This window comes from Sciurus vulgaris (assembly GCF_902686455.1).
Source record: "Sciurus vulgaris genome assembly, chromosome: 15".
NCBI lineage: Eukaryota > Metazoa > Chordata > Mammalia > Rodentia > Sciuridae > Sciurus > Sciurus vulgaris.
The window spans coordinates 45,612,185-45,625,667 of NC_136476.1; the positions used below are offsets into that span (position 1 = coordinate 45,612,185).

The following is a 13,483-nucleotide window of genomic DNA, read 5'->3' on the forward strand; positions in this document are numbered from 1 at the left end:
AGTTTCTAACTGGAGGATAGTTGTCGACTCTGGAGAGAAAAACAGTGAGAGAGAATGGGGATGCCTGTAAAGTTTTATTTCTTTAATAAGAAAAAAGGGACCTAAAGCTTTTGTGGAAAACTGTGCTACATCTGTGTAGAGTACATTTAGGAGTATAACGTATTATTTTCTATTTCTCTTTATGTAAAATACTTCATGAGGTAAACAATTACAATATAGTGGTATAGTGGAATTCTTCAAATCATACTCCCTCCTTTAAAGCATGGCAGATGGGACTGACAGAGAAACTTATGAAATCACATTCACTAAAGTATATCAGAGCAGAAAAAAAAAAAAGACAAATAGACACACATCTGTTTCCAAACATTTTAGGAACAAATCCATCCATCCTACGAACACAGCAGCCAAAATGATACTTCCGAAACACATATGTGATCAAGTTCCATGCTCAGAGCCCTCAGGGCACTCCACTGCCTTCACAGCATAGGAAAAGCACCTGGTCCCAACCTCAAGGACCCTTCTGGATCTGGACCTTCCCTACTCCTTTGAACTCAATGCTCCAGTCAGAATATACTTCCTGGGCGCCCCCAGGGCTGCATTCCCTGACTTCTGGGCTTGTGCATGCCATATCTCTGACTGCCTTGTGCACTGTATTCCTTTTGCCCCTCCTGGCCCTGCCAGGGGCTCCCTCCTCCTTTCCCTCAGGTCTGAGCTTCCATAGGCATCTGGGAAGCTGTCCCTGCCTGCCTGAATCTGAGTTAGGAGTACTCCCTCTGTACTTCCCATGTCATGACTCTTACCATAAGAGAAGCCAGCCGCCTGGTCCTCTCTTTCCCCACCAGAGAGTGAGCTTGTGTCAGCAGGAACTGTTTTGTGGATCTCTGTGCCTAACATATGGCATAATGCCTGTAGCCCAGCAAACCTCAGTAAACATCTGTTCATAAGTGGAGAGTGCCTGAGTGACTGGGTGAATGGATGGCTCTGGAACTAGCACTGCCCAGCTTCCCTAGTCACTTCTAGTCCAGGGTCAAGAGGCCCAATAACTTATTTCCTGAAACACATAAAAAACAATGAAAATCTTTCAACCTGTATTTGATTTCTTAAAATGGCCATTTTTCGCTTAATTAAGCAAATTCAGCAGGCCAATTTGCAAGTGATCACAGATGAGACAGGATTATTCAAAACTGTTAGAGACTGGAGAGAGAATAATATAACATCTTATAAATTTACTATAATAAACTGGTGATCACACTATTGATTTTTTTTATTTTTTATTTTTTACAGACTGCATTTTGATTCATTGTACACAAATGGGGTACATCATTTCATTTCTATGGTTGTACATGATATAGATGCATACCATTCGTGTAATCATACATGTACACAGGGTAATGATGTCTGTCTCATTCCACAATTTTTCATACTCCTCCTCCCTCTCATTTCCTTCTACATAATCTAAGGTGGTGCATTAAGACATCAGGACTAATAGAACAATTCATTAGAGCACTAAGGAGGTCACATGCCTCTTACACTCACCAGGTGAAATAGCAACACAACAAACTGCTCATGTCACTGACATGCTTTCCTTTGTGTGTTGCACACACAAAGGCTCACCTGACTGACCTGAGTCCTCTTGTTCAAGGTCTCTGTCCAAACACAAAATTCCATAACATTGTTATAACACCATTCAGCCCAATCCCCTGCTGCACATAGGAAACTAAGGTCCATGCCTTCAGTAAGCCAATAGGTAGCAAGCACTTACAACGCATCAGGGGAAGCCCTAGGCCCCGGGAAGACAGAGATGATGAAGACACAGTTCCTGTGTTAAAGGCACTTTTGACTTTGGGAAAGAGGTTCAGACAGCCCTCATCACACACTTGCAATGAAATACTGATAATATTGTCCTGTTTGCAGAATTATGATACTACCCAAAGAGGAAGAAGCAAGTGGAAGTATTTAAGAGAGTCTTAAGAAAAGAGATCTCAAGACCCTCTCTTAAATTCTACCATCTCTCATGGGAGATAAAATTTGAAGTTGGTCATTTAAAGATAAGTAGGAATTTGGTGGGAGATAAGAAAGAGCATCCAGGCAAAAGGAACAACATGTACAAAAGCCCATGTGAAAGCACTTCACCTACTGGGGAGGAAGCTGGTGTGGCCCAGGGCTTGGGAATAAGTAGTGGTATAAGGAAGAGATCTATACAGGTTCCTGACCTACACAAAGGTTCCGTGGGCCACTGCCCACCTAGCCAGGTTTCTTGACTCTCACTCCAGGGCTCTTTTCACTGGACCTCAATGCCTTTATTACCAATAAAACACAGTCACGTGAAACAACAATCATTTTTAATAAATGCATCAAATGCTGTGGGCATAATGGGAAACTCATGAGGAGGCCTGAAGGAACTTCAGAAGAGCAAATTAGAAAGGGGAATATAGCAAGGATGACAATCAGAATAAATGAGGTGATGCCATTGATCCGTGGGCCACGAGTTGAGTGGCGAGGTTCTAGGGTACAACAGCTATAAGTTAAAATAAAATGGATGGCTGAGGAAGCCAGGAAGAACTTTGAGAGGATTACCCCACCCATGTACCTGCACACCCTGGGCACACGTCCATTGCAGCAATCATCACACTGTACTAGAATCCACCTCCCCAGCTGCTCTACTGGGCTTGGAGCTCCTTGAGGGCCAGCAGCCCATCCTTACAGCCCCCATGGCTACTGCATTCAATTTAGACAACTCACTCAATTTAGGATAAAAGGCAATAAGCCATGAACAGAGTAAAAAGTGAAATTCGGGGAAACTTGTTGATTAGCACATTAAAGTATAAATGAGTTCACACTTTGTATTTCTTAATTACAGAGTTGGTTTCACATATCACTGAAGCCAGGGAATGGGTTAACCTGCTCCTAGCACTAGCAGGTCTTACTCACTGTTTCTCTGTTGCCTGCCTCCTCTAGTCCTCCTTCCCCAAATAATTAACCAATAAACTCACCCTGCCTGCAAAGAAGAATCAGGAAAACATCAGAAATCAACCCCAGTCATAAGTCTACGTAATCAGTAATCTTTCTTTTGGTTTACAGGAACCAGGATGTCTGAAATTACTGGTGACCTGTGGACAACATGAAACCATGTCAAGAGAACTGATTACTAAGAAAATTAATGACTACTCCGGGGCCCACCTGGCTATGGTTGAAATGAAACGCTCCAGAAACCTCACAGAAGCTTTGTGCCTGTGACCTCTGGCAAGATGGAATTTTGGGAGCAGCTCTCCATCTTCCAACTTGCCAGCCTGTTGCCAGTAAAGCTGTTTTTTCTCCTGTCATTCTGTCTCTCCAGTCATTAGCTTTATCGGGGTGTAGCAGAACCAGACCTTTCATGGTCACATTACTAGTGTTGTTGGTGTTGAGTGCTTTATTGAGCTTGATAAGAACCATCCGAAAAGCTCAATCATGGACTTTCACTTTAGAAATAGAAAAATTCAAGAATTCACTCTACTGTAACATAAAAAGAAAGACCTAGAACTCCCTTCTCTCCAGGGAAGTATCCCCCCTTCAGGGGGCACACCAATGTGAAAACATCTCTTAGAAAACAATCATTACTGACACCATATTATAATCAGAATAGAGGCATTTAACAGGTCCATCCCTCTATGCGCTTCCAATTTATTGATTTTCTAAGTGATTGAGGATCTCTAAAAACAAAGAAGCAAAAATCTCTCATCACACCTATGACAAAATGTAGCAAGTTTTCCAATTACAGAGTCAACTTGTACAATGAAATCACGTGTGTGTGTGTGTTTACTTTTATTTTTTATTTACTTATCTTTATGTGGTGCTGGGATTGAACCCAGGGCCTCACATATGCTAGGCAAGTGCTCTACCACTGCGCTACAACCCCAGCCCATCACTGTGTTTTCACCTAATGCTACTGCAGGAATAAGCAGAGATCAAATTGGCCAAGTAAGCCACTGAAGCAAAATCTGGTTCTATTGCTACGAGTTAGAAACCTATCAAACTCAGAAAGACATTTAAAATTCCGTATTAAACAATATTAGGAAACAACTGTCCAAATGTGATCTATTACACAGCTTGAGTCTTCTGATGAGAGACTCCAGTTGAAGTCAATTGGTCGGTTCAGGTCTCCTTCCTATGACTCTTTCCTTGCCAATTAAAGACAATACACACGGAGAGTGGCATATCAACTACTCAGCCTCTCCAGGTATGTTTAACAGTTTAGTTCTACAGTCTATGTTTTAAAAAATGTGGGTGTGGTTAATCTTCTCAATAGAATAAAAGGACTCTAATAAATAGGATGCATCCCATTTGTAATAAGGGACTGTAATTAGGTATGTTTTAAAATTTAGCTCTGATTTAAACAAGCCACCCCAGGCAGTCAGATAGTAGTACTTGTCAGTAAAGGAATTCATCCTTTCTGAATTCTAAGCTTCCAGAGAACTTTAAAACCATTTGTTAATTAAGGTTTTCTGCACCCCTGCAGCCTCATTGTGCAGTTGTTATTAAGCATTTTATTTTCTTGGTCCCAAAGGCTTTCAAAGCAAATGCATGTTCCCCAGCAGACTTTTATATTTTCTTACATAAGAGTCAGTTTTCCACTCATGATCTAAAACAAATGTTAATTAAAGTGATGGTTAAGATGGCCCACACTTTTTCCAAACATTTCCAAAGCAGGCACACTCCACTTTCCTCTTCCCATATTCCAAGAAACTCTAGCAAGTAATTAGTTTTCTTCTTTAGATGAAAATACCTAGAAGCAGTCAAAGAATATTCAGAGCTGCTTCCTGGAAAGACAGTCTTAGAACAGCTCGCTGTTTGGGGCTTTCATACAATGCCAGAGGAAGGTCAATTCCTACAGTCTCTGTGGAGGTCACTTTAAAACACAATTGTCCTTTGAATCACAAATCACTTCGAGAATGTTTCCAAAAGGAAAATTGCGAATTTGCACAAAAGTTGGATGTAAGAGTTTAAGCACATCTTTATCACAATACTGTTTATCATTCTAACTTAAAAAACACAACTATCCAAATAATGAAATTCTATCTAGATATTAAAACTGCTTTCATAAAGTATTTAAATATGAAAATATTTATGATTAAGTATTATAACGAAATAGCATGTCTAGAATTCTGTTTCCTAAAAAGATATTAGGACTTGACTGAAAGTCAAGTTCATAATAGTAACTTCTAGATAGGATGATTTTAAATTTCTTCTTTGTACTTTCCTTAACTTTTGCAGCTTTACATTTAATATACTAGAAATATATTACTTTGTAATTAGGAAACTATTTTCTTCATTTTTTTCTTCTTATCAACCTGAAAACAGTCTTCAGGCACATGTGGAACTAATCACTAGATTAGTAGGAAATTAACAAAATTAAATAATGATGGGTGAGCATAAAGTCAACTTACCACATAGATTTGGTTTTAACTTCTTGTATTTAGATAAATTCTTGTATTTAGATAAATTCTTCCCAGTAACTAGTTCCAGTTTCACCTAGCTGCTCCTTTCTCTGAAACAGTTCAGTAATTCCTAGTAAATTGAAATGAACCTCCAAGACAGACAAGGAAATGAAATGTGCCCAGGGAGCTGGCCTCACCGCTGTGCAGAGGGATAGCAGCTATGCCTGTGAAGGGATGAAGCCTTTGGACAGCGGGATAATGGAAGAGGGAAAGGCCATTCAGATGACAGCTGCCAGCTCCGTCTCCCTGTCCTGTCACTCTGCTGCCCACCCCCTTCCGAGGGCCTTGATTCTCAGCCCACAGGAACACTGTGGTGCGTGTGGCCTTCATGCTGTTCTCACACTCCAAAAGCACAGAGGATAAAAGGCTGCTGTGTTGAAAGCTTGTGCCTCACAGAGTATCAAGGGTGCTAAAAGTGCATAAAAATACGACGCTCCTTTTCATATCAATTGCAGCGTTGGCCAAGCTACTCCCCAATCTGCTGGGAGGTACAAGGGTGAGCATTGTTTAATTGGCTTTGGGAATCTGAGCTGTGCTAGACCTTTAATTAGAAGTTGTTAGAGTAAGTGTGTGTTGTGTGTGCTAGGCAGGGGCGGCCGGGTTCTGCCATGGTCGTGATATTGTGCTCTTAAAAGAAAGTTAGAAGAATTCACTTCTTACTAAAAGAAAGTTCAAGGTAGCAGGACCCTAAGCTTTTATTCATGACCTTAATCTCTTTGAATACAAATAAGGCTTAATAACGCTTCAATTGTTTATCCTCAATTTCAGAATTTTCTTATCCAGGCCAACAGAGAAAACTCAGATTTACAGAATTGGAGTTTCATGCTCAAATGTGTTTAGTTGCCAGGGAGATACAGAGACAACTGATGCAAGAAAGGTACACCATTGCAAAAGGGTAGTTCCTCAGCACCAGCCCCAGGTGCTGTGTGGGATCCGTGGCTGGATCTTCTGATTTTTTGAGAGTAACTTGAAATCACATTTTCATGTGAAACCTGTGTAATTTTACACAAAGAAAAATCACTGCTCTCCATGAACAAAACAAAACATCTCTGAGGGTAAAAATAGGCCTACAGACTATAGATTCGTAACCTCTGATTCAAGAAGAACAAGATGTTAACATAGGATTTTAAAATGCACTAAATGTATTGTTCATGCACGTAAACGCTAGAAAAGAATCATGAATTTAAATTCTAATCTGCCTGACCAATTTACCCTAGTTAAGTTCCTAAAATCATTTTTGGTCCCTTTTCCTCTATAATTAAAATAAGAATCATGTTCTAGGGTTTTAGAACTTAAATATTTTACCCAAGGGCTTAATAGGGCAAACGCCTTTATTTTTGTACTCAGAGATACTGCTGATTTCTCTCTTTTATGTGTGAAAAGAAATGAGGACAAAGTAAAATCATGTGTAAGGTAGAGCATGAGACTGGAACACAAAGTCTTGTCTCTATGATTCAACGATGAAATAAAAAAACTTCTCTAAAGGACGATCAAGAACACAAGCCTATTAACCCTTCAGGTTCAGGAAGCAAGTCGTCATGCAAACAAATTACTTTTATAGTAGTCCCAGTAAGATGAACTCACATTCTTCCTTCAAATTCCTGGAAAGGAAATGTGTAAGTTTAGACATCTTTACATGTCTTTAACAACTGAAATATTAATCACATCTACAGCATGGTACATTTTAGGATGAGTAACTCAAATGTTCACGGGGATGTCCAATTTAATGAACATTCCTAGTGTCCTGGAACTGATACTTCAATATTTACTAATTTGCTTTCTACACTTGGCATTTCTTGGTAGAATGACATCTTCCAGTTTGTGAGGGAAGTGAGTCATTTGGGCAAGCATTCCATCTTCTAAAGGACAAGTCAAAGCAAGAATAAATATTTCCCCCCGTGTCAGTACAGGAAAACTGTATTCTAATAGTGAAGGAGCTCAACTTTGGTGTATCATTTGTTCATAGATAATCTTTGCAACTTTCGGAACTTTGTATATTAATGTAAACAGCACAGAATTAAAATTTTGCCATGAAGTTTTAAGTTGAAATAATATATAATAAATAAGATACTAATACAGATACCAATTTCACTTTAAATGAGTCTGGTTCACCTCTTCAGTTTCTTTTTGGGTCTTCAATTTCCTGTACTAGGAAAAGGAAAAATAAAACTGTGATCTATAGATATAAGATAGATTGTGAGAAATACAAAATTCCTTTGAAAGCTGCCTTATTTGCTAATCAAATTACAGAAAGAACAAACAAGCGTTCTTACTTAAGGGACACAACCACACATCCTTCAAAATTCCTACTACAGCAACAGGATCTGTTAAAAGGCACAATTTGCAAGACAGGAATATACTCCTGGAGCAATGTCATGAACTTCCAGCAAGGAAAAGAATCCAAGAATTGATATAATTAAGGCAGCCTCTGGTTTGTTTGCTTGACAAAAATAAGTTACTAGGGAAAGAGGAAATTTTAAAATTACAGCCGAAGTTTTATCCATAGTCCTTGACAATCTTTCAGGAAAAGACATCCTCAAAAAAATATATACAATCAACAAATATACGAAAAAATGTTCAACATCTCTAAAACTTAGAGAAATACAAACCAAAACTACCTTAAGATTCCATCTCACTCCAATTAGAATGGCTATTATCAAGAATACAAGCAACAATAGGTGTTGGCGAGGATGTGGGGAAAAAGGTACACTCATACATAGCTGGTGGGATTGCAAATTGGTGCAACCACTCTGGAAAGCAGTATGGAAATTCCTTAGAAAACTTGTAGTGGAACTACCTCTTGACCCAGCTATCCCACTCCTTGGCCTATAAAGGACTTAAAATTAGCATACTACAGTGACACAGCCATCAATGTTTATAGCAGCTCAATTCACTATAGCTAAATTGTGAAACTAACCTAGATGCCCTTCAATTGATGAATGGATAAAGAAACTGTGGTGGATATACACAATGGAATGTTACTCAGCCATAAAGAAGAAGAAAATTATGGCATTTGCAGGTAAATGAATGGAGTTGGAGAATATTATGCTAAGCAAGATAAGCCAATCCCCAAAACCCAAAGGTCAAATGTTTTCTCTGATAAGTGGATGCTGATACGTAAGGTGGGGGTGGACACAGGGTGGTGAAGGAAGAAAGGAGAAACTTTGGATTGTGCAGAGGAAAATGAGGGGAGGGGAGGGGGCAGCGGATGGGAAAGATGGTAGAATGAGACAGACATTATTACCCTGTGTACATGTACGATTACAAGAATGGTGTGATTCTGCATCATGTACAACCAGAGAAATGAAAAGCTGTACTCCACTTGTGTCCAATGAATCAAAATGCATTCTGCTATCATGTATAACTAAATAGAATAAACAACAGACGAGAAAGGGTCACAGGCTGGAATCTGACCCACTTTGTATTTGTCTTCTGCCACCAGTTCAATCTCCATTTTTCTTCCATGCACACATCATCCCTCCTCCCAGTTTCGCAGATCTCCAATTTCCAATCGTGATTTCCCAAATGTAGTGCTGCAAGCTCTGCCTTCATACTTCACTGTTTACTATCAGATCAATAAAATAATGAGAGAATTCTCCTTTATATCAGCACACCCAGCCGCGCAGGACTAGAAGTATTCTGGTGGAGTCAGTCATTGATCTATATCTCCTGCACCATACAAAACAAAATAATATTTACATACTCGAATCCAACTCTCTCTCTACTATTTGAATGCTTACTTTAAGATTTATCTCTTCTCCTAGAGTCCAGGGGTAACAGAGCTAACTCTTTAATTTGTCATCTGATATTCAGCATTTTATCTCTAAATAACTAAAAAAGTATAGGACATCCCACATTGGATAAAAGATATGCCTTGAATATCATCTTGAAAAATGAGACACCTTCGGCCAGCTGAGGACTGTTGTGTGGAGACTCCAGTTCAGAGATGGCTAGACATGTGCCAGGTGTCCATGCCTTCCTAGGTGTACAGCTGCCTCCCAATCAGACAAGGGATCTTTCGGACTTCAGAATCTTTCTTGACACAGCCTCTCCAGGCAGACACTACCTAAGGGTCCCACTTGATTCTCCAGATGAAGAGCCTTTGTCCTGGGGCCTCCAAACCCTCTGTCCACCAGGATGTCAAAACTAAGTTCTTACAGATGGCAGTGTCTTCGTTCTTTCTTAAGAGAATATCACAAGGAAGTGGGCAGGACTCTCATTTTATCTGGTATTTAGCCTAAGCCTTAAGATCAGCAATTCTAAAACACAGCTGTCAGCTCTCTGTGACAAAGTCCTCTATTATCCTGTTTATCTCCCTGCTGAATTCTTAGCCACCACCCTCAGAGGTCTGCTGACCCTTTTTGGAGGGTGGGGATAGAGGAAAGTTCCTCAAAGACCTAAGTGTGAGCCGATCAGTCACTTCAGAGCATGAGAGGTGCTGACCCCACCATTTTGTAATTCAGAGACATAGGAGCCAGACTCCAGAAATGTAATTCTTCGTGAATGAAGACCTGGAGGGGGCTACGCTGGAGGCAGAACGTGATGTGTGTTGGGGGTCTAACAACCAAAAGGAAAAAGAAAATAGGAGAGAGACATGGAGCTCAAAAAGAATGTCCTCTTGTCTTTACACCACACCTATATTTTACTAGAGGAAAAAGAGCCCAGAAACATTAAACCTAGCAACTTTTTATTTCAAGTTCTTGTCACTGTCTACATCTGCTCCAATTCAGAGCCCAAGCACCCTGAAACGACGAGATGAGACCAAGTAACAAGACCTCCATGTTCCTTCAGATTATCAAGTTGCCATAACTGAAGGCAAAAGTGGAGGCCAATCAATCTACCATGTTGAGGCTACTGTTCTCTCTGGGCTGGGGAGGCTGCCACTCAGGCCTAGAAGGCAGCCCTGCCTTCTTCCTCCAGCAGTCCTGACCTGTCAGGTGTCAGCACCCTGTCAGCTCCTCTGCTCTCCCTGCTTACTGTGCCCCAGATTCTGACTTGTGCTTGCTAGAAATACTGACTGGATCTCTGTAAAGCAGAGTTGGCCAGTAGCACCAGAATCATCGAAAAATTAAAAAAAAAAAAAAAAGTGTATTGGACCCTTAATGTGCTGTCCAGATTCCTTTAGGATGAGTGTCTTTATGTTCCCAGTTGTTGGGAGTGTTGGAGGCTGACAGCTCTAGCTGAGTGCTCTCAAGAAATCATGCTTGGTTAGAGAGAGACTCCCCAGGAGGGAGCTTGTCCCATGGGGGATGGGCCACCGGCATCCACCAACTGGCTGATGCAGGCACATTCAGGCCAGACCCCCTCGCCTTGATGAGGAACAATTCCTCAGGCTGTCTGAGCTCCACAGCCCCCTGTGTATCACAGTCAACTTCTTGCTCTGCCCAGTTTTGCTCCTTTATTTATCTGCAGGGTATTGTTGCCATCAGCTGTCCACAGTAAACCTCCTACATGCAAATCTCAGGGTCTTAGTGATTCCTGAAGAATTGAACTGTGACCTCAGACAAGGTACAAGTAATGCTCCATTACTGTTTGCTCAACTTTAAATTCATGGATTATTTACTGACATCCCCAACATTTGTATCAGCCAAATTTAGTCTTTGGTATTCAGCAGATGCATGAGGACACCCCAGTCTGCCCCCTAGTCCTGTTATATCAACTGTACTGTAGGATTTATGCCATAATTTTAATATACAAAGTCCTTATCTCACATGATTCTGATATGCATCATTTCAGTGACTGCAGAGTATTTATTAATAATTGAATGAAGTATATTTTCAGCAGTGAACTCTTCAGTTCACCAGTTATTACATAAATAAAAGATGGACATCATAGTTAGCGACCAATCACATCACTTATTTCAAAGTCTGTTGGTGTCTGATTTGGTCACTGTAATCTGAGCAGGGAGCATGAGCCAGGGTGATGGTTAGCCCCTGGAATTTGAGGAAATAGAGAAAGGACAGCAAGAAAGCAGGACCCTTAGGCCAGATGCTGGGAGCAGGATATTAGAAGGGACCTAGGAGTGTGTTAATCCAACCACCCATTGCCTTCAAGCACAGGAAAAGTGGAACCTTTCCTATTGCTTCTCTAACAAATTATCACAAACTCAGTGGCCTAAAACAACACAAATTAATTATCTCACAATGCAGAGGTCAGGAAGCTAGAACAAGTGGCAGGGTTAGGTTCCTGCTGGTCCTATGGAAGAGAACCCATTTCCTCACTTTACTTGCTTGCTGAGGCTGCCTGCGTTCCTTGTCTGTTGGTCCTACAAACTCTGACCTCTATTCTGTTACTGCATCTCCTCAAACTGTGACATGCCAGCCTCTCTCTTTAAGGACCCCAAGATAACACTGCAATTACCCATTTCAATAGCTTTAACATGATCCCATATGCAAAATCCCTCTTGACTTGTAAGAAACATATTCATAGGCTTTATGGATTAGAATATGGACATCTTTTGGGGAATATTATGTTGTCTCCCACACCCCATCAGGTTTTCCAAAATGACTGGTGCTCTCTGGACAGTGTCTGGCTTTTGGATGTCAGAAAGACAAAGCTGCCAGCAAACATCTGACTACAGAAAAACTCTAGTTTCTCACAAAAAGCAATCAAAATTGTCAAATGACTAATACAAAACTTTTAGTGCTCATTATTTAATGTAAGGCACAAATTTGTTCATTCAATAAAACAGTATAAAAAGACACATTAAGTTTTGTTTTCTAAGGTCAAGTATTAACATCAACATATATTTGCTACAGGAAGGGAGGGAAGGTGGGAAGGAAGGAAGGAGAGAGGGAAGGAGGAAGGAGAGAAGGAGGGAGGAAGGAAAGAGGGAGGAAGCTCTCCAGACACTCCAAGTTCCTCAAATTTAAAGAAACATCAAATCAAGTTTTCAGTCCAACAAATATATGTAATACTTTTAGTGACAACATGCACTTTATTTACAACTGTATTTTCCTTTCAAGGGAATTTTAACACAACTTCTGAAAAAAAAAACCAAAATTTTAAGTCACTCATTTGATGAAAGTAAGGCATTTATGTGGTAATAGAAAAAGAGAAAGGAGGAAAAAAGAAATGGGGAAAAGGCATTTTACACCATAAAAGCATGAGTATCTCATACTTCTCTTTTGTTTAAAAATCAAAGAAAACAATAATGCTATGTGATCACTACTGCTTATGTTACCCAAATAAAAGTAATTTTATAATCCTCTGTGGAGATGGGTCACCAAAATCTGGATACTGGATTTCTTTCCTAGCATTGTCTACTTTGTCCACTCTACTTAGATCAGTGGTTCAGAGTTGGTTCCCCCAAAATACTAGATCCTCAGGATATGAAGTGTGATATTTTTTTTTTAAAGTACATGGTCACATAAATTTAACATGTCATGGGTTAAACAAGTTGAACAGGTATCATGACGCAAGATTTTAGAGACTTTTAATATGCTACCATATACTGAGTCTACACTCGACATATAGGTATTCTAGATTTCTTTAACTACAAAATCCTTTTGTGGTGTTTCCAGCAAAACTAGAATTTCACAGACTCAACTCTTGGAAAGTGGATGTGAATACTCTGCACCTCAGGATGCTTTCTGAAAATCAATCCAACCTAACTGCTTGATGCTTCTGGTCCTTCCCACAGCCCGTCTCTATAGTAGGATCCCCCGAGTTCCAAAGGACAGCCCTGGGATGCTCATCACATCTGCGGCTGCACAGAGACCTTGGCAGACCCAGGCTCTCTGCCCCTTCTGCCACAGAAGCCAGAATGAATTCCAGCCACACCCTGGAATCAAGACTGCCTGGTCTCCGAGGTTAGGTCAAGCTGCAGGGACTCATAAACAGCTTCTGAGCATCTAAACAGACCACATAAAGAGGGAAAGGACTGCGCACTCCACAGGCAGAAAAAGAGACCCAAGCGTGTTTAACTCATCTTGTCAGAGCCAGAAAGACTTTACCAGTCTGTCTTTAAAAAGCTATTTTTGAGAGGTTAGGGTTGTAATGTTATT

General features: G+C 40.4%; 1 protein-coding gene across 2 annotated transcripts in view; it reads right to left on the reverse strand.

The window, feature by feature from the left end:
- The window catches only part of MOB3B (MOB kinase activator 3B), a 187,057-nt gene that overhangs the window by 154,785 nt on the left and 18,789 nt on the right, over positions 1-13,483 (reverse strand). Inside the window, exon 2 of one of the 2 annotated variants that reach the window (XM_079112368.1) lies at positions 2,994-3,110. The exons of the other annotated variant lie outside the window; for it this stretch is intronic. The gene's annotated coding sequence lies outside the window, so the exon portion shown is untranslated. The remainder of the gene's footprint in view (positions 1-2,993; positions 3,111-13,483) is intronic. 2 annotated transcript variants of the gene reach the window in all.